The sequence below is a fragment of the Grammomys surdaster genome, unplaced genomic scaffold (assembly GCF_004785775.1).
Source record: "Grammomys surdaster isolate TR1022 unplaced genomic scaffold, NIH_TR_1.0 126036, whole genome shotgun sequence".
Lineage (NCBI taxonomy): Eukaryota > Metazoa > Chordata > Mammalia > Rodentia > Muridae > Grammomys > Grammomys surdaster.
In genome coordinates this window covers 2,394,574-2,415,397 of record NW_021620849.1, presented here as the reverse complement: position 1 = coordinate 2,415,397, position 20,824 = coordinate 2,394,574, and the positions used below count along the sequence as shown (strand labels likewise).

The following is a 20,824-nucleotide window of genomic DNA, read 5'->3' as shown; positions in this document are numbered from 1 at the left end:
GTGGAATTTATGAATGAAGTTGAATAGCCTTTTATTTTCTCTTTTGCGGAGCTGAGGATTGGACCCAGGGCTTTGAGCATGTTAGGCAAGCGCTCTTCCACTGAGCCATAACCCCAGCCCTTCTGTTTTAAAAATTAATTACTCCATTATTTTAAGAACCGATTTAAAAAAAAAAAACCCACCTACTCAAAATATAACGTACCACGTTTCTAACACACGCCAAGAGTCCCACTGGCGGTGCTGCCGGAGTAATTAATTTTGCACAGACCCAGGGAATGCACTGTGAGGTGTTAAACAATTGTTACCATCAGTGATAGTGTGGCTGCGTGAATGGGGGTTTAAATATATGTACACACACACACACACACACACACAGAGTAAAAACAACACAACATGCAAAAATAGATTAGGCCCTGAGACTGGCTTCAAACATGGGCTGCCACCGGTCAGCCCTGGTGCTAAATGGTCTATCATACGAGCCATTGTTGTTCCTAATTAACTAAATGCCATATGCATATATATCCAAATATACTGATAAAAAGATAGCTTTAGCTGACACTGGAGCAGTGGCTTGTGACGTCACCGTCTGATGTGAACGTTAAAAGCTGGATCCCAGGCTCGTGGTGGTGTTCTCTGATCTAACAGGTTCATGTAATCTATACCACTGTAACCCCGTCCAGCTGTAAAACCAGCAAAAGCATCCTCCTCTCCCCAGGCTTCACACGCACTTTGAGCTCCAGCTTTGAACAAGGTGCCCTTTCCCAGCATTGCTTGCGTGCTCTGCCACCAGTTTCCTGGCCTCTGCCTGCTCCTGTGCCCATGCCAGCTTCCCCAGGACTACAGCACACCAACAGCATTCCTGTGATGTGGGTGCCTCCTCCTGGGCTTCAGATATTCACATCCCCACGCCCTGTCCTGGCTCAGTTCCTGACACATTCCAGAAAGAGGAAGGACACTCGTGGGGTGGCTCCGGCCTGCCTTACTCCTAGGGCCAGTGTCCGGCACATGGCCAGTGGACAGCCCTTCCTCAGGAAATCAGTCCAGGCCTGGTGCTGCCCTCCCCCCAGCGCTCAGTGGAGCTTCCTCTTCCTGAGGCTGGCTAAAAATACCCTAGACAGGAATCCGGCCTCCTTGCAACAGACACGAAAGATTAAACTACTAAGCTCAGAGCAGGGCTCTGGTGGAAGGGGTCACATAGGAGTCCTGCCAGGGGCTTCAAGGACCATCTGGAACTGTCCAGGGGCTAAACTCATTTCAGGTCACCCTCGCTGACATGCCCAGCTTCACATGACTAGGATCGCCCACCTCAGTCACTTGTAATTAACTGGTTACAAAAAGGTCACTTCTATGCCTCAGTTTCTCCATCTGAACACGGAATGAAAGCGCATAAGGAAGGAATGGGGTCCCCGAGAATGTGCTGCAGGACAAGGATCTTCTTAGTCAATTACAAAGGCCTGGGCGAGAGTAAAGATCAACAGCTTTACCATCCTAGATCCCCAGGAAGAAGTCAGTCTCGGGGCTGGAAAAACTTTTTATCCTTGGGCCCCAAATTCAGCAAACCTTTGGTGACTGCAAGGATAACTGTCAAGAACTAAGAACTCATAAAAAATATTGCTAAATCCCAGCTGGATAGCAAGCCTACTGCATAGAGAAGGTGAACAAGATAGGGACTCTGTCCCCATGGAGCCTACAGGAGACACGCTGGGCCCGTCACAGCTAATGTCCAGTGCCCACTGGCCGGTGCTGGCTTTCCTAATATGCTGGAGAATGTCACTGCCTGCCATACCAGCCCGTCCCAGACACAGCACCGGGCAGCAGCCCCCGAGTGTATACAGTGGCTTTGAGCAAACAATACACTCAGCAGATTTTTTAGACTTCCCACAAGGCAGAACCCACTGGGGAGGAGGGACTGGCCAATCACGGCAGAGCTGTGCTTGTAACTTGGCCTTGGATGCTGGGTGCAATAGCGCACACCTGTAGTCCCAGCACTTGGAAGGTGGACTAAGTTCAGGGGTTCAAAGTCATCCTCAGATACATACTGAGTCTTGAGCAGACAAAACAAACAAACAAACAAACAAACAAACAAACAAAAAAGAGTAACAATAACAAGAACCCGGGTTGGGTGCTGAGGTCAGCGCTAAGTCTGTCACATCCCACTGTGTCTCAGAGTGCAGTTTCTTCATCCCACTCCTGAGGAGGATTTCTGACTTGAAACAGACACAAGATGAGACAGTGTAGCTTTCCTCAGAAGCCCAGTTGCTACCCGCCCCCAAGAGAATGGTGCACAGCATCTACTTCACATATGGACAAGAGTGTGACCACTGGTCACTGGCCAACCCTGCTTGAGGGAGGCGCATGATCGTGGGTCTGCTTCCTGACTGCAAGGCAAGTCCTGCAATTAGCCTTGCAAACTGGGGTCCCCTCCAACAAGGAGTCACTCCTTCGTGTCACACACACAGGATGCAAATCAAGTCTATTCTAGGCCACCTGAGCCTAATCTTCCCCTAGGAACAGGTGGTTTTGACTGGAGTCAGTTCTGGCTGGGCTGTCACAGGAGGCTCACTCAGAGTCAGTACTCTTTGAGGGCCAAGGGTAGGAGGCCTAAGAATTGTCAATCATGAGCCACAAACATGGCAGAAGCTTATCATTACTGAGGGCTCCAGGCCCCATTTAACCCTAAAGTAACCTGACTCCACAGCCAGGGAATAGTGCCTATGCCCCAGGGACAGGAGTTCTTAATTAGCAGGGCAGAGCTGGGTTGCACCAGGCATCACTAGCAGTTGGGGGTGGGGGGGGGGGGAGGGAACGACAGGATGGGACGGGATGGGACAGGACTCCAATTCCAAAGCTGCCAAATCTGGAGGCCACATCATAGCAGAGTGGCCCCAGGGCTACCTGGGAACAACAGAAAGAAGCCTGTAACCCGGTGGCAGGGGCTGGGCTCTATGTTTTTGTGGTCTGGTCTCTTGGGATCACTGTGTAGGCTGTGCATGCATGAGTATGTGTCTACCCAAGTGTGTGCTATGTGTGTGCAGAAGGCGCTCTGTTGACAGATAGGAGAGAAGGACAAAGTCTAAGTGATTTGCCGCTCTGCCTGTCGGTCTGATGTACAGAGGTAAGTAGGGGGGAGGTGGTCTCTAGTCCAGTGTCCTTTTCATCCTCTTGGACCAGCCTTTGGGTTTAGTTGTCCCCAAGTCCCCTGCCTCCTTCTCACAGGCTACAGCCCTTCTGTTTGATGCCCTGGTCCAGACTGCTCAAGGCAGAAGAGTCCACAGGGGTCCACATCACTTGTGGCACGGGGTTGCTGCAGGCCCCCACAGGGCACCTGCCTTCTCAAGGCAAGGGCCTTTATCACTGATGCTGGGGACTCAAAGCTCCTGACAATGTCCAAGAGAAAAGAACTCGAAGGGCCCGTGTTCTTCCAAACTGTGTGGCTAACGATGGGGGCATCCATTAGCACGCTACCTCTGTAAGCTCCTCCCACTTCTCATCCTGCCTCTCCTCTCCCCAGGGTGTGAGAAAGTAAATGTTAACGGGCGTGGAGAAAGAGTAGCTGCCTGAGTGCAGTAATGCAGGGAGTGGGTAAGGGCAAGAAGAAAAGGAGAGGGAGGAGGGAGGGAGGGAGGAGGGGGTAGAGGAGGAGTGAGATGGAGGGGGAGGGAGAAAAAGAGAAAGAGGCTGTGGAGGACAAGAAACAAAGGCACAGAGGGGGAGGGGACCCAGAGAGACACAGAAGCCCAGGGCTGCCCTATTTCCCAGGGCTCAGAATCACCTCTGGGCCAGAGGGTCAGGCCTGATCCTGGGGAGGGAGCAACGTCTCCCCTTTGAGACCCAGCAGCAGGCTTCTCCACCTCAAAAAGGGCCCCAGGCTTCTCACTGTTACTCCAAAAATGCTTTGTCTCTGTTCCACAGCTCCCGTGAGGACTAATACAAGCTCAGGGACCATGGGCAAGTCACCTGATACCTTGGGGTCTCATTGACCCCATCTATAAAACAGACACAAAGGCCTACATGAAGCCTCAGGGTTATGAAAGCCTACAGCCCATCTCCTATCTGCCTGCCACACAGGGTCCCCCATTACAGAGCCTTCCCTTATCACGCAGGGCTCTAGCAGTTCCTATCTTTCCATGGAGAACCCCCTTATACTCCTGCTTAAGGGTAAGGAGGCCTGGCTAGGCGGTGGTTTCTCATGCCTTTTATACCACCATGCTGAGTTCAAGGCCAGCCTGGTCACATAGTGAGTTACAAAAAAATAAAGCCAAAGTCAGGGGTGTTCTGCAGGCCTCCTGTGACCACTAACTACAACCAACCTAATCTGGTGATTATTTCCTGAGGGCCCAAGAGGTCCCAGTCCCCAGTGCAACCTGAGCAGTAACCAGGGCTGATACCGGGAGGCCCGGTTTGCCCTTGGGCCCCTTCTCCTTGGCCATGAATCATGAGGCTACAGAGGCTTGTCTCCACTTCTCCAGTGGAACCAACGGAACTGACACACATTTACCAAGCTCCTCCCAGCTGCTCCCAGTGTGGGTGGCAGGTGGAACCTTAGGTCTGGGAGGGCGGGAAGGGCGGCCTCTTGGGGGAGGGACAGGCTCTCAGGGAACAAGAGGGAGGAGCTAGGGTTTGGTACTCAGACCTCCAAAACGTGGCGTGGTGCCTGGTATCAGCTGTGGTACAGGGAGGAGAGGTAGGCCCCAGGGTGGGGCAGTACAGGTAGCCCGAAAGGGAAGCAAGTTCCTGGCACACAGCTGAAGAAAACACTCCTGGGAATTCACCTGGTAGCAAAACCTCCCTCTTGGCTTCCTCCTGCTGTTCGCACAGTAAACTCAAAGGCAAAGTGCTCACAATCTAATCCTCAGAGAAGAGGAAGTGAAAGCCCAAAGCTTGTGCAAACCTTCAGTTCCTTGCCACAGTCTCCTTTCTGTCAGCCACGGGCCACCCACTGCATGGAGGCCCAGCGGAAATGTCGGAAATGTCGCTGTAGTCTCTCCTCCTCAGCTTCCCCTTTCCAGAGGTCCAATTCCACAAGTTAGACGGGAGCTCGGCCACAGAGCTCACAAAGGTCTGACATATATCAGCCCCTGCTCTGGACAATGTCTTACCGAGACTGGTCTCGAACTTGTGGACTCAAGGGATCATCCCGCCACATCCTCCTGAGCACAAACCACTCACGGCTCAGACCTCCCTCGACAGCCACCGAATTCTACTCACTCAGCCCTCCCAAGTGCTAGGATTACAGGTTTGCACCACAGCACCAGGCCCTGTGCACCAGAACCACCTCCTTCTCTTCCTTTTAAATAAGGTCATTGAGGCCACAGAGGGAGGAGCCATGGGTAGAAAAGGCAAGGCTGGACTGCGGGTCTCCTGCCTGGATGCCCATCATGGCCTGCTGCCCAAGGCTGTCCTTAGTTCTCCTGCTGGCCCTCAGCCCCTCTCACACTTGATAGCCCTGACTGGGGCCTCTGCCCATGCTCTGCCCATGCTTTACTTTAGCTTCTCTGTCAGGAAGAACTACCCAGGCATCAAGAATGAATGAATGATGGCTGGAGATGGTTCAGTGGGTAACAGCAGCAGTTGCTCCTCCAACGGACCTTAATTCCCAACACCTGCAAGATGGCGCACAGCTATTACTTCAGTTACTTCAGTTCCAGGAGATCCTATGCTGCCTTCTAGCCTCTCCAGACACCAGGCACACACAGTAAAAAAAAAAAAAAAAAAAAGAATGAACAATACTAAGGGCCCCCTTATGCTCAGCAATACATGGCCCTGCTCTGAAGTCACCAGGGCCCTGGAAGCCACAGGATCTCTTCTATCAGACAGCACACATTCCCGGTGAACACATGGACCTTTCTCTTTACTACAAAAGCTGGACAAGCACCTCTCTCCATAGCCTTTGGTAGACTATGCCTGGTTTTAGGGTCTTAATGGCAGGGTGGAATTTTGGGGTCCTTCCAGCCAATGCTATCATCTCACAGAGGTGGAAAGCAAAGCCCCAAGGCCCCTGCGACACACTACAAGGACTGATTTGGGATTTTAAGTCCTAGTACACATTTCTCCAACATACTAAACATAACACTCCTGCCCCAGGATTGTGGGCAGGGCGCTGCAGTCCACCCCGGAGGGCTATGAGGGCAGTACATAGAGCAAGGGTCTCACCAGTCAGGGAGTGTTTTGAACCTAAGAATTCTGCCAAGACAGCTGTCCCTTGACCTCAAATGCTAAGCTGGGGGGGGGGGAGCAGGGCGAGTAGAGCAGGGTGTCAGCCCTGATCTGGAGCCCACAGTCACACTTCCCATTGTGTCTGCAGTCAATGGACCTGTGAGCCTGTCTGGACTCCCGTGCTGTGTGGCCTCTCACTGTGTGCTGCTTCCATTCTCTGCCGCAGACCTTGCCTGCAAGTGATTTTGCATTCGTAGCTCCACATGCCAGGAACTCTCTTTCTCGTTCCTCAACCTTCTACGTTTAGTTCAGGCATCGCATCTGCAGGAGATCCTCCTCATGCCACCTCGGCTAATGAGGTCCCACCCTCTAAGTTCTCAGCAAGTTCAAGTTTAATCCTTTCCTAAGACTTTTCCTTGCCAAGTGTGCTGCACACCTGCAAACCCGGCCCCTGGGAATTGGAGGGCAGCCCCTGGGTTCCACAGGGACTCCAGGTTCTAAGGAGGTACACTCGAAACTGTCTCAAGCAACAACAAACAAACAAACAAACAAATGAAACAAACCCAAACTCCTTTTCCTTCTTGGACTTTATCATAGTTTTGAAGGACTTATTGATCTATTTATCAGGAAACTACTGGCCTAGTATCTGAGATCCCAGTTAGAGGACACTTTCCAGGGATGGACACCTGGCCCATTTGCTCACCCCAGCAGTACCTTGTGAACACAGAGGCCCAAGGAGGAAGAAGAGGCTGCTGAGCAGCACAGCTTGGAAAGTGGCCACATAGACAAACCCAGCCTGGCCTCCCTTTCCCTGAGTGGCAGGACCAGTTCCTCTTCCCAGGGGGAGGGACAGCAGGCCTCCTGTATCTGGAAGGCTTCTTGTCTTTTATTCTAGAAGCAAAAATCACACATATAGGGATGCTGTTGTGCTGGACCCCAATATCCCCAGCTTAGTGTAACAGGGAAAAACAAAACTTTGGCTCACAAGTGCAAGGGGTGAAGAAAAGAACCACAGACTTCGCTAGCATTGAAGTCTGTTGGGCCCTTCAATGAGTACATGTGAGTGCTTCCCTAGGAGTGGGGGAACAGCATTTCCAACCTACAGACTCTGAATTTAAGGTAGTCCCTGTGGGCAGGGTGAAGCTGGCTCCCCAGGGTCTCTCCACTTGGGTCTGGACAGGACAGATCCTGGAGTCACATTTCCCCTCCTTTGCCAGCCCGTTGGGACCAAGGGACCTCTCATGGCTTCCCTTCCTCCTCATCTAGCCTCCTGTCCGGCCCCTCCTCTGCAGAGTCCTCTGCCTTCTCCATCCTGTCTTCCTCTCCCTCCATTCCTCCCCTCTTCTGTTTCCATGGCAACCCCATCCTCCACTCCGCTCTGCCACTCGGTCTTGTGTTCCCATCTCATCTCCTTTTCTCCTCTTTCATCTCTCCCACCATCGTGGTGTAGAGTCCAGATCTCCCCCATGTCCGTTGCTTCTGGCCTCCTGCTCCCACTTACTCTCCTTTTATCTCCCCCCTCCCACCCCAGTGTTCTCTTGTCATCTCAGAGGGACATCTATTTATTTCTTGCTTAAAAATAAAAAAAGAAAAAGAAACTCTAGTCCATTTGACTCTTCCAATTCGGTCCCAGCCACCTTTCCCTTGAGCCAAAGGGTCAAGGCCCCAGGATTACAAGGAGGAAGGTAGCCTCCTAGAAAGGGACCTTCTGCTTGCCTTAATCTCCTTTGATTTCAGCAATGGAAAGAAGAAAACACACAGTTGGGGGTGGGGCTTGCGGGGAGAGGCCTCCTAGAGTAGCCTGAAGTACCCTCGAGATAGATCAAGGCCCAGAATTCCCCACGATGCTGTCCAAGGTAGAAATTCACTGTTTTTAGGGGAGCCCAGTCCAACCATGCAACAGCCCCGAGGCTCCTGTCCCAGGTCTACCTCGCCTTACAAACTGGGTCCTCAAAGGTCTTAGTGCTCTTCCCTACAAACAGGTGACAGAAATCACCAGTTATTTAAGATTCACTTTTTTTAGGGATGTTGCCTAGTAGTGGAGCACTTGCCTGGCACGCAGGATGCAGGGTTGAAGGCCTTCTTCCCAGTGTCCTTCCAGCCCCCCACCCCCATCCAGACTGAGCTCCTAGTAGGGCCCAGGCAGGGAGATGGACATTTGTGTTTTTATTTTACAGACAAACTGAGGGCAGAGACTGCTGTTTGAGTCCGTGCAGACAGGCTTGAGCCTGTTAACTATGCTCTTCCTCATAGACCCCACTTCTCCCTGCACTCCAGGACACAGTGGCCCTAGCCCAGCCTCCTCCAGGACACTACACTGCTGCGTTTAATCTGCAGTGATCAGAAACAAGTCCAGGAACGGATTTACCACAGAAAAGAAGGCAAGCCGATTATGCTGGTGGCCCCAGGGTCTCAAAGCAACGCAGGATGGATAGGTCAGCAGAGATGGTATCAAGTCCCCTGGTGACATGGAGCAGGATGAAGGGGCCCAAAGGCTCTGAGAGACCTTAACACTGCATGACGAGGAGGTGACAGGGATCTATCAGCCCCTGAATCCTGGGCTCCCAAGGCCCAGATGGGTCCTGCTGTCCTGCCAGTGTAGTTGACAAGGTTCTCTCCAGGATGCTGAACATGACAGGGGCCCAGAGGAAGCCAGGGGAGTTCTGGGAGGAGCCAGGAAGGCCAGGGCCTCCCTCTGCAGATGAACAGCAGAGGCTAGCTGTGCATCCTCTGGCAGGAAGCTCAAGCTCCTGTGGGGGATTCTTTGTCCACCAGGACTGTTCCAGGGAAGGAAGCTGCATGTACTGAGGCCAGGTGTTTACCTTCTGAGTTGATGGAGGTAGAGAACGGCGCCTTAGTAACAAACCCCCTTCACAAGCAGGCATTACAGGGCACACCTGTCACTCAGCACTTAGCAAGCTGGAACAAGAGGACTGCTGCAAGCTCAAGGCTAGCCTGGGCTACGAATTCCAGGCCGGCCAGGGTTCTGCAACAAGACCTGGTCTCCAAAAAATGAAAGTCAGGACAGGAAAGAAAAGGAAAAGAAAAAAGGAGAAGAAGGGGAGCTGGGAGGAGTCCATCGCACTGGAGGGAAGGAAGCAGAGAGCAGCTGAGCGACCTGGCTGAGGCCCCCAGGGTTAGCGGCGGCCATGAAAGCAGTGAGAGAAATGCTGACGCCTGTAGTTGAGGTTTGTGTACAGGGAAGACTCGGGATGGGAGTCATTGCGTTCGCCCATGCCTATGTCATTATTTATGCTAAGGGCCACACGGGTGCCGGCAGGTCACAAAGATCTTCAATAGCAGGGACCTCATAGCTTCTTAGAGGTAAGATTAAGAGTCACAAAACCCAAGTGCGAACTATCAGACAGGAAATGAGTATGGGGTACCACACAAGACCAGGTTAACACATCCTTCCCTCCCCCCTATTTAGGGGATTGGAATGGTTTTCCATGTGAACCAGCTCTATGGGAGACAACAGACCTGAGCTGCAGAACTGGACTGAGGTTACCCCTTCCTGCCATGCTGGCTTGTGCAGGCCTCATCACCCGACCTATAACACAGGACATGATATCTACTTTCTAGGGTGGCCAGGAGGTGGAACTGGAGCCCACTGGATAAAGGAGACCGATGTGGGGTGCACCATGGGAAGGTGGGTGGGGAGGCTTGGTGACGGGTGATTAGTAAGCTGTCACTAAGATAGATGCTGCTGGCACAAGGGCTGTCACAGGCTGGAGGCACAAGGTGGAGAGAGAAAAAGAAAGAGTACGGAATAGCAGCTGATGGAGAAGCTGAGGTTAGAGGGCAGGTGAGGAGTGTGGCCTAGCCTGGAGCCCTCCCCCCTCCTTCTTCTCCAGTAAGCCTGCGTGACTCATCCCCGGGCCTCCATCCTTGAACATCCCCTGACAGCGCTGCCTCTACAAGCCAAGCCGGCACTGGAATCAACATTTATTTTGCAGCCACCCACACACCCGAGTCAGGTCTGGATTTATGCCAGGAGAAGCGTAATTTAGGTCTGCAGGGGGCGGGACAGCTAGAGTACACACAGGCAAAAGTTAGGCACACATATACCGGCCACACAGTAGGTCTGGTGCAATTCCACACAGGGAGATGAGGGGAAGCCCTGAGCATGAAGTGGAAGGTCACAAGTCCATGTATTCATTCTGCCCTCAGCTTCACAGTCTGCAGAGGGACAAGCACTAGGGAATGAAGTGGCTCAGTGAAGGAGGAGCAGGAGGAGGCTGGGGACATGTAGTTAGGACGCACTGCGGGCTGATGGGTCTCCAGGTACCAGATGCTAACAGAGGGAGGGTCTAAGAGAGCCTGGCTGCCACAGGCTGCAGAAAGGTAAGCAGGGAACTTGTAAAAGACAGAAGTTAGCAGCAGGCAAGGACCAGGAGATGGCCTGGGGAGTGGGTTCCTGGAGGAAGGCAGGCTGATGGATGCATGTGGGATGCCCAGAGAGGAACTGGGCATTTCTTCTTCTATATGGATCACGAAGGACACTTACTTCAGGGAGGAGGGTGTAGGTGTTGGCTCTTACTGTGCGTGTCCAGATGCTGACACTTCGAGGTATGGGTGTAGCCTAAATGACAAACGACTTTGCTGTCTATGATCTTATATCAAGCGAATGCCTGGCCTTCCGTGGAGGTGGGGGAGGGTTTCCTCCTGGCTTTCCTCACTGTGGAATCTGAGGGCCCTTAGGGCAGCCTGAGGGCTGTTAGCTCAGTTTCTAGTACGTGGAGAGGGGCTCGGTTTACTGTGGAGATAGTTCAATCTATCAAGAGCTTGCTCTGCAAGCATGGGAACCTGAGTTTGGATCCCCAGAATTTGAATGAAGAGCCAGGCCAAATGAATGAACTGTAGGTTCAATGAGAGACCCTGTCTCAAAAAATAAGGTGGAAGAGTGATTGAGGAGGACCACATGTGACACACACACACACACACACACACACACCTTACAACAGAAAGCCAGGTGCAGTAAAGAATGAAATGTACCCATTCACCTGGGCACAACGCTCCATCCACTGTTCACACAGCCCTTCCCAGGCCCAACACCATTGGATTCTCCCTACCAGGGGCCACGCTGGCCCAGCACAGACTACACACGCATGGCTCTTGTTCCTGTCGTGGCCCAGTGCCAGCGCCGGTGGCAGCAGGCTGGCCAGTTGCCTTAAGGAACACAGTACCAGCCCGGGCACTCTAACTGCATTATTTCACTTAATCCTGACTGGTCTGTGGTTGGCATTAGTGATATCACAAGTGAGGAGGCAGAGACACAGGGAGGTTCAGAACAAGTTCCAAGCATTGATTCTCAGAACCTGCACAGCCACTTGTGCGGTTGGCTGTGTGTCATAGCACCTTCACGGCAGGGCTCAATAACAACGAACTGGAAATATTCAGTATTCCGAGGTTGGTGAGACGGCTCAGCAGATAAAAGTGCTGGTCAGCGAGCCTGCTGACCTGAGCGCCATCCCTAGAACCCACAGAAGGAGAGAACGGACTCCTGCAAGTTGTCCTCTGATCTACACGTATGCATGCATGCATGCGCGTGCACACACACACACACACACACACACATATACATATACATACTTAAATAAATAATAAAAGTTGACTCTGTCTTCCATCTCCCAAGGCTTGGGGAACACCGTAGGATGTGAGAGCTAGGAGTGCTACGAGCCGCATTTGTGACTCAGGGCAGCAATGGTCACCTGCACACGGTTACGCCCACAGGCCCATTCCGGCAGGCAGCACTAATTCAATGTAGTGGGTTACAAAATACAAACAAAACCCAACCAAAGGATGTGAAGCCGGGAGGCAGGAGTGTTAGGGGATGTCTGGGGAGAGTTAGGGATTAATATGATCAAGATATATGTGTGTATGAAATTGTAAAGAATTTTTAAAAAACTACAAAGAAAAAGATACTCAAGTTTGCTTTACTTTAAAAAATTGTTTTGAAGGTTAATGGAGGATGGTGGGCATGGGGACTCACTCTTAAAACGCAGGGGGTTGGTGCAGGATGGTCACTAATATAGGGCCAGCCTGGGCTACTGAGACAGGGTTTCTCTGTGTAGCCCTGGCTGTCCTGGAACTCACTCTGTAGACCAGGCTGGCCTTGAACTCAGAAATCTGCCTGCCTCTGCCTCCCAAGTGCTGGGATTAAAGGCGTGCTAGCAAACAAAACCAAAAAAAAAATCTGTGGCACACCTCTGTGATCCCAGAACTCTGGACGCAGAAGATCTCTGTGAGTTTGAGTCCAGCCTGGTCTACATATTGAGTTCCAGGCTAGCTGAGGCTAGTAAAACCCTGTCTCAAATAAAAACAACCTCCACAACCAAACCAAACAACAGCAATTAAAATAAAAGACGAAGCTTAAGGTCCCCCCTGCTACAAACAGTATATTGCTGGTCTGATGTACTTGAAGCCGCCGTGAGGAGGAAGAGGAAGAAGGAGACAACTAGGGTGAGAAAAACCATTCTGCTGTCAGATGTATGTGTCCCGTACTTAGGCCTAGATGGCTGCATCTGTGCTGAACGCAGGTGAACTTTTTTTCCTTGTCATTATCCCCTAAACAGCACAGCACACCAGCGACTCATACAGCATTTACATTGTGTTAGGTATTATTATAAGTCATCTACAGATGACTGAAATCATATGGAGGATGTGTGTGGGCTGTGTGCACGTACTACGTCACTTTATATAACTCCCCACAGAGACCACGGCATGACTATAAAAGCAACTTAAAAAGCAGGCTGGAGACAGGTGGGATAGCCCTGTCCGAAGACTCAGGAAGCTACAGCAGGAGGATAAGGAGTTCAAAGCTAGTTTGGGCTACATTCTAGGACAGCCTGGACTATTTAGCCGGGCTGTCTCAAACAAATAAAATAAAACAAAACAAAAACCCCAGCCTGCTATGGAGCACTGAGCCCTGGCGTAGAGTGGAGTCTAGAGTCTCTGACACGCCTGTTTGGCAGCCTCTGAGAATAACAACCATGAATGTTTGCCAGTATTGACTTTGGTAACTCCACAGCCACACAGCTGGTTCCTGGAGGAGCTGTCTCCTTGGTGCCAGTTCTTAAAGAAGCAGGGAGAGCCAGTGAGGTGGCTCAGATAAAAAAACACTTGCAGCCTAAGTTTAAGACTGGAATTTGATCCCCGAATGCCAAGATGGAGAGAACCGACTATCCAAAATTGTCCTCTGGTGTGCCAACCCCCAAACACACACACACCATGAAAGAGATGTTGCCATATGTGCCCTGCTAGGATTCAGGAGTGTTTTTGCCCAAACTGGAATAACTTGAAGGCCACCCACACCCGCCTTGGCAGGTGAGATCTGCCAGCAGATGTCCCAAGAAGCCCGTGGCACCAGGAAGCAATGGCAATCCTACTAAGTCCCCAGATGCAAAGCCCATAGCAAGACTCACTGAGGAAAGGGGTCGACTCTGGCCACATTTGTGTCTATCAATTCCTTGAGTCACAGAGCCTGAGTATCCCTAGGGAGACGGCCACCTTTCCCACAGGTGACCAACTCAGTCAGATTTAGAGAGGACAGAGTCTGCTTTGCCTTTTTTTTTTTTTTTGAGACCTGGGAATATTCTCAGAAACTACACACAGTAGGTACTCAACAGTCCCTACACTAACACCCTCTGCATAGCAGCATCTGAGTGACGTCTGCTCTCTGGTGCTTGCCTATGTCTTTTTGCTTCTGATACCCTCCATCTTCCTTGGCTCTGCTCTAGTTTTCCATGGGGAGGAAGTGGCCTGTTCCATGACAAACTCAAGGCCTGAGGACAGGGATGGGCCCTACTTCATGGGGCACTGCCATTCACACAACTGGTCCTGGTCAGTATGTGGTACCCTGTGTCTACTTTGCTAATGATAAATTCAGTTTGCACATCAATGAACCCAGGCTGGGGCGTGCTTATGAGCCAGGGCGGGAGTAAAGGATGGACCTGCAGGCCTGGTGGTGTGTGTGTGTGTGACATCCTGGACAACCCCTTCCCTCATGGCTCCCTAGCTACAGGAGCCCCAGCTTCCCTCCTCCAAACAGCTCCTCTCTCTGGCAATCAGGGAAGACTGAGTGTAGCCTCTAGGGTAGCATCTCCAGGGTGGTAGAGGCTGACAGATGCCTTCCTTCCTCCAGGAGGGAATGAGCTCCTGTCAGCAGGGTTGTCCCCACCCGGAGAGAGCTGGCCTCAGTCTCTGCCAGCTGCTTTCCCCTGCCTCAGCTCGCCTGTTTAACTCACTGCCTTCCCTCAGCCCCACTCCCCTCCTTGACCCCATGTCCAGATAACCTCTAATACCACAGTAGACCACAGCCCGGGCACTGTCCAACTTCCCTAGTCTCTACCGAATGATCAGGGGCCATCCACTGCCTCCTGCACTGGGCTCTGTGACCTCTGCCCTCCTTCTGGAAGGTCACTATTCTTTGCCAAGCAGACTTTGCTGGCCCTTTGCCTCTGGCATCTCCAATCAGGCCTTGCTGCTGTCCTGCTGGGTTCCTTCAGGGAAGCCATCTCTGCAGCCTCCTTGCTCACCTCTGCAGAGGTCGCAGAGCTCCCTCACCCCAGGCCCACTACTGCTTTAGGTGTGTCCGTCAACCATGACCCCTGTCTAAACTCCATGGCCCCATTCCTGAAGCCATGCTCCATTTTCACCTTTGTGGATTTAAAACTTTTTTGAGGGGAACATGGATGGCACCACACTCTTTTCTTTTGAATTCGGAAAAACAAAGATGGCAGCTGTCCCTCAAGGAGCAGCAGTAGAAGGGTAACTACCACAGCTCGACGGTTAAGATGTGGTTAACACTACCTGAGGGATCAAAGAGGGAGCGAGTGGCTAAGTAGGGTTTTGTAAGTTGTATAGGAGTCCAGCAGGCTTAACAAGAATACTTACTTGATAAGGAGGGGACCTGGATTTGTAATAATCTGAAGACAGGGCACACTCCTGAATGCGCCTGGAGTCAGGGCTGCTCAGGCCATAGTGAGGGTGGCCCTGCATCTGGCCCTATCTGGACCACACAAGAATGGAGTCAGTACTCAGGAGATGCTAACCAAGCATCTGTCAGGAGGGCCCACCTTCATCTTAGGGAAACAGGCCTGCATAGAGAGAACCCAGTGGGAACCCAAACAATGGATTGCTCCCTAGCTCCCAGGTGGGGAGGGCCATCTAGCGGAGCCACTTAGCCACCATTCCAGGTCCAGCCGATATGGGGACAACTGCTTCTGCAGTGTGGTAGAGGATGCCAGTGTGTCACGGCTAGACAGTTGTCGTGTAAAACGTGCCTTGGCCTTCTTGCTTGACTTCAGTCCAAGTGAGGGTCTCATGGCTTCACCAAGGCCCCTCTGAGCCAGGAGGACTGACAGTAGGCTCCCACAGAGGAGAGAAGTTTGGGAATCTGCACTCACCTCTGAACTCTGTCGGTACCAGCCCGAACTCAGGCAAGGCAGAAAAGGAACTGTCTCGGGGCCTTGTTGGACTTCCCCCAGCTGGAGGATTTGGGGTTCCTTATCTGTGACAACAGATATGTCTTGTCCAATGGGGACCTTTCCAAACTTCCTGCCCTCTCTGAAGTGGGCTAGCACACAGCAGTGTCTGCAGAAGGAGGTCTGTGCATGCAGAGCAGCAGAGGGGGGAAGCCTCACAAACCTACTTCTCTTACCTCTCCCACCCCTTGAAAACAGAGGCACTATTCAAAAGGAAAAAGAAGAATTTAAAAAAAAGGCAAAAGAAAAGAAATGAGGAACTGAATAGAAGAAAAGGGAGGAAAAAAAGCAAAAGGAGAAGAGAGAGAGGTCCCCGGGGAGGTGGGGAGTGCCCAGAATGAAAGGCAGGAGCGAAGGGAAGGAGAGCAGAGACAAAGCGTGGGGGAGAGAAAGACAGAGCTTGAAAGAGAAAATGTTCCGGCATGAATGCAGCGTGCAGGGGAGACAGGAGCCTTGAAAAAGAGCAGCCCGAAGCGGTGACCCCTCATTCACACATGGTGCCAATCACAGGGACAATGTGAACGCTTTCCGTCTTTTCTCCTTCTCTCCTTCCTGGGGGCGGAGAGGCTGGGAGAACACACTGTCTTTTCCCTGAACTTGCAGAAACCCTTAAGTGTTCCCTCATGATGGCCCAGAAGCCATATGTTCTAGTACAGGGTTGCCTGGCCCTGCCCTCAGCCTGGGACCTCGCTGTGGTCACCCCTTATGGGGTCCAAGCTGAGTTGGAGCCCATGATGAGATGTGCCTCTTGGGCGGTCCTTGCCAGTGAGTGGCTGGGAACCTGTGAGCACTGTCCACTGTCCCAGGATGCAGGAGCACACAGGAGAGGGCCTGAAGAGTAGCTGCTTCCCTGAGCTCTGTCTACCTACTGCAGATACAAAGCATCACACAGAGCGATGGTGCTCTGTCTAGGGTCACTGTGCAGAATGACAGAAACAGCCAGACGGCTAAGAAGGTGGTCTGGTTCTTTACACTGGACGCCAACTGTTGAGTCGGTGTCTCTTAGGATGGGAAGGCCCTGTGGGCAGAGGTTTGCTCTTCATGCACCAGAGAGCTGTACGTTCCTGAGTTGCCCAAGACCGAAAGGCAGAGAGAGTAGGAGTTGCCACGGTGGGAGTAGGGTGTACAAGCCCAGCAACTTGAGAGGCAGAGGCAGAAATTCCAGTTTCGCACAGGTCAGTCTAAGCAACACAGCCAGCCACAACCTACTCTTGGTAAAAGGGAGGGGGGCAGGGAGAAGGAGGCATGGCTGGCCTGGGCTTGGGTAGGAACTTCCCTCTTCCCTGCAGCAGGACGCTGTTATGCACTGGGCACTGTCCAGCTCCAGGGTGAGACAATGCTCACACACTGGTAACCAAATGGCTCTCCACCTGTCCTCAGAGATGGCAGGTGAATGTCCTGCCTCCTCCCTTCTTTGTCCTGTCTTCGCTCCCTCTTCCTAGCTTCCAGGACCCAGTGAGCCATAAAACCTGGAACGGGTCACCTTTCCACAATGGCTTCCGATCATCCTAATGCTGGGTACTGAGAAGCGCTGGGAGTGGAGAGGCTTCAGGAAAAGACTGACTGGCTTATTATTGATTGATTGACTGATTGACTGACTGAACAAGCCTCTGCCCTCCTCTTTATTGGACGTGTGGTCTGCGCAGAGCTCAGCACTGTGGGCTGGGATTAGAAAATGAGGAGGACCAATGGGACCTGTCGATGGTGGAGGCCAGTCAGGGTGGGGGAGGGATGGAAACAGGCCGGGAAAGAAACCCTTTCCTTACTGTGGCCACCAGGAAAGATTTAGCTGGAACAGGCCCAGAAGGGCTCTGAACCTCAAACCCAACACGAAAGGACATGAGGCAGATCCAAGCTCACAGGGTAGAAACTTGATGGAACCACAGACTGCACCTAACTCTTGGACTTCTCTGTGACATGCAAATGCTGGCATATATTTGATGACCACCTCTGAGTGCTGCCTAGCTCCCATGCACTCCTAGGGTGGTAGTGAGCAAGATCCTCATGCCACAGTGGAAGCAACGGCGAGAAAACTGCCAGTCATACTAGGGTGAGCCTGTCTGGGAAGGAGAGCAGCGGACAGGACAGCGGGCCTGGCATCAGGAGGATGTGCAGTGGGGCTGCACGGAATCATTCTAAGTCGTATGTTAAACAGTAAAGTAAGGTCAATTTTTTTATGTGTAGGACGACTGTGATCCCAGCATGTGGGCGGGTAGAGACAGGAAGATGGGGGTATCAAGATCATCCTTGGCTACACAGTGAGTTCAGCCTAGCCTAGGCAACAAGTGAGGCCCTATCTCGAAAACAAACCAAAAACAGGGCTGGGAGATGGCTCAGAGGGAGAGAGTGTCTGCTGTGTAATCATCAGGACCTGAATTAAAAATCCTAGGAGCTGGGCATGTCACCTGGACCTGGAAGCCCACGCTGGGGTGAGAGGACAGAGACAAGAGGATCCCTGGGGCCTACTGCTTGCCATCCCTGGAAGGATGCATGACCAGAGACCACACTGGGACAAGATTCTCAGGATTGCTGGAAGGAGGACTAGCGACACCGTGGCGTCCAATGGCAAGTGCAGAAGGTCTGTTGTCACACATGTATGCCTGAGGTCTGGGTTTCCTCACAAGCCCAGCAGAGCTTGCTTGTTCACTTGGCATCATGGCCACTGTGCCAAAGAGGCTCTGGTTCTCTGGGCCTCACACTCACAGCTGTACCTCCTCCCTTGCCAGCAAGTCAGCTGGGGCTGTAATAGTCCCATCTTTTAAGTCTGATGCATACTTAGTGGCTTTTCCACTTGAATAATGTCTCCTTCCCACCAAAGGAGTAGAGAAATGCAGAGTGCACGAAAAATCTCGGCAAGTGTAGAGATGTGGCAGCACCTCTGTGTCCTTCATGGGACACAGCCCTGACCAAGGAGCCTTTGGAGACTGCTCTAACAGGTGTGACTATGGATCTCAGCTTGTGCAAGGTGCAGGTCAGAAGGAAGAGTAGGGCACGGAAGGGGTGTGGCAGCTGATGGCCATGGCAAGGGCAGGGTTAAAGATGCAAAGTCACCTAAGGAGGCATACAGGGTAGGTACCCCGAAGTACCTGGTTTCAGTCACTGAAGCTCAAAATTACAGCTAGACTGCATTAGATTACATCCAATATTCTCAGGCTTGGGGCTGTGCTGGGGTGACTCTTCCCCGCCCCCAGCTGCCCCTGCTGGGAGTCCTACCTTATGTCACATGGCTGGGCCCTCTCCACTTCTGTCTCATAGCCTGGATGTAGGCTGGGCTTCAACCTCTTAAAACCCTATCCATGAAATGAAGATAGCACACGCCCAGCCATCCAGGTTGGCTATGGCCCCAGTAAGATAACCTTTCCGGTCAGCTAGGTCCAGCTATAAATAAGTTAACTGAAGCAGGAGAGAGCATTCCATGACTCACAGGCGGTAAGAACAAAGGCCATGCCTCCAACTGCAGGTCCCTTTCCCCTTAGATTTTCCTGGATACAACGAAATGGCGTTCAGCTGAGCTGTGAACTGGTAAACAACTTGAAGGTATTCAACCTGACAAATCCAGAGTGCTCTACAACACGGTTCTACAACACAACACAGACTCTTCAATGTCATACACACACACACACACACACACACACACACACACACACACACACACCACAGAACAGGGGGACTGGTCCGAGTCAAAAACTAAAGAAACAAATGTACAGCACGGATAGTAAAGAGGCACAAGAGACATTTTCAGAGAACAGGGGAAAATTCACACAGGATGACGTAATGGACGGTATCCCTGAGTAACCATGATTTGTAGGTGTGATCAAGATTCCAGGTGGGAAACCCTGGCTCCGAGGAACAGCGAATACATCAGGTGGACCTCCCTGACAGAGCTTCACCCGTCAGTCAAGTTCGGCAGTTTTACAATAAAACCTTATGAGTAACCAGGACTTGTGGGCAGGTTGTGACTTGTTCATTGGGTCCGCAGGGCCTGGCTTTAGTTTCTTCTCTAGTCTGCCCACTGTGGAGAGCAATGGTGTGGTAAGCAGACCGCAGTGTTCCCAGTTTGCACGGCAAAAATATCAGAAATGCTACATGGACCACACAGTGGGGTGACTAGGCAAGAGTGCTCAGACCTGCCAGGGCAGCAGCCGTCCAGGGCCTGGCCAGACCAGCTGCTGCAGGCACAGAGGAAGTCACAAAGTGGGCATGGCTTGGTAGCTCTGGTGCCCAACTCAGATGTAGACTAGCCACCTAGGCTTGCTGGGGTGACCCCAAGCCCTTAGCTGCCTCCTCTCTGGGGGGCAGCACCTTGTCTCCACGCCCCATCTCTCCTAGTGTGGACAGCCTGTTCCTAATCTTGTACTCTATTTTGGACCCACTGTTCTGTGGGGTCCTTGGCACTTTAAGGCCAGGAATCACAACTGTCAGGTCAGTTTATCCCCACCTTACCAGTGCAGCTAGATGGTGGCGAGTTTGAAAAAGCAAGCTTTCCCCAGAGGTGGTACCTGCTGGTAATCGGGTCTCACCCTTTCCCTTCAGAACAAGGGTTCTTTCAGCTGATTCTCTAGGGAACCCTACTCAGTTCAGAGCTCTCCCAGTGCTATGAGGCAAAGCAGTCTTCCCATCGGCATCGTCCCAGTGCACCGCAGCCATGGGTAAGTCCTGAGGCAGCTGGGCCACCTTCCCAAAGCCTCAGTGGGGGATTTCCAGTGAGTGCAGCCACCTAGATTGGGCCTACCCCAGACCCCAGTAAGTTTGAAATGCCCTTCGAATAACTGAAAGTAAACTTGAGAGCCCTGCCCTCTAGAGGTCCCACCACCCAGTGCCCTTTCCTGCCACTCAAGAGCCCCCCATCTCTTCAGCCTGCCCTGCACCCTCACATTATTGTGCTGTGGCCTCCCAGTCGCCACCTCCCCAGACACCAGCATTCTTCAAAGATTCAAGTGTCTTTTCAGGAACACAAGTCATTTCTCCAAGAGGGAAGACAGAGTAGTTTCCTGTTGTGTGGAACTGGGCAAAAGAGCTGGAGAAAGGGTCATTAAGAACCCAGCATCTTGCTCTTGCTAAGAGCCTGGATATTATCCTCAGGAGAGTTCTAGGCAAGAAAGTCACATAACATTGTGACAGACAGACAGACAGACACACACACACACACACACACACACACACACACACACACACACACACAC

General features: G+C 52.0%; 1 protein-coding gene across 3 annotated transcripts in view; it reads right to left on the bottom strand.

Annotated features, from left to right (window-relative positions):
* The window catches only part of Znf710 (zinc finger protein 710), a 63,200-nt gene that overhangs the window by 12,879 nt on the left and 29,497 nt on the right, over positions 1 to 20,824 (bottom strand). The window lies entirely within an intron of this gene.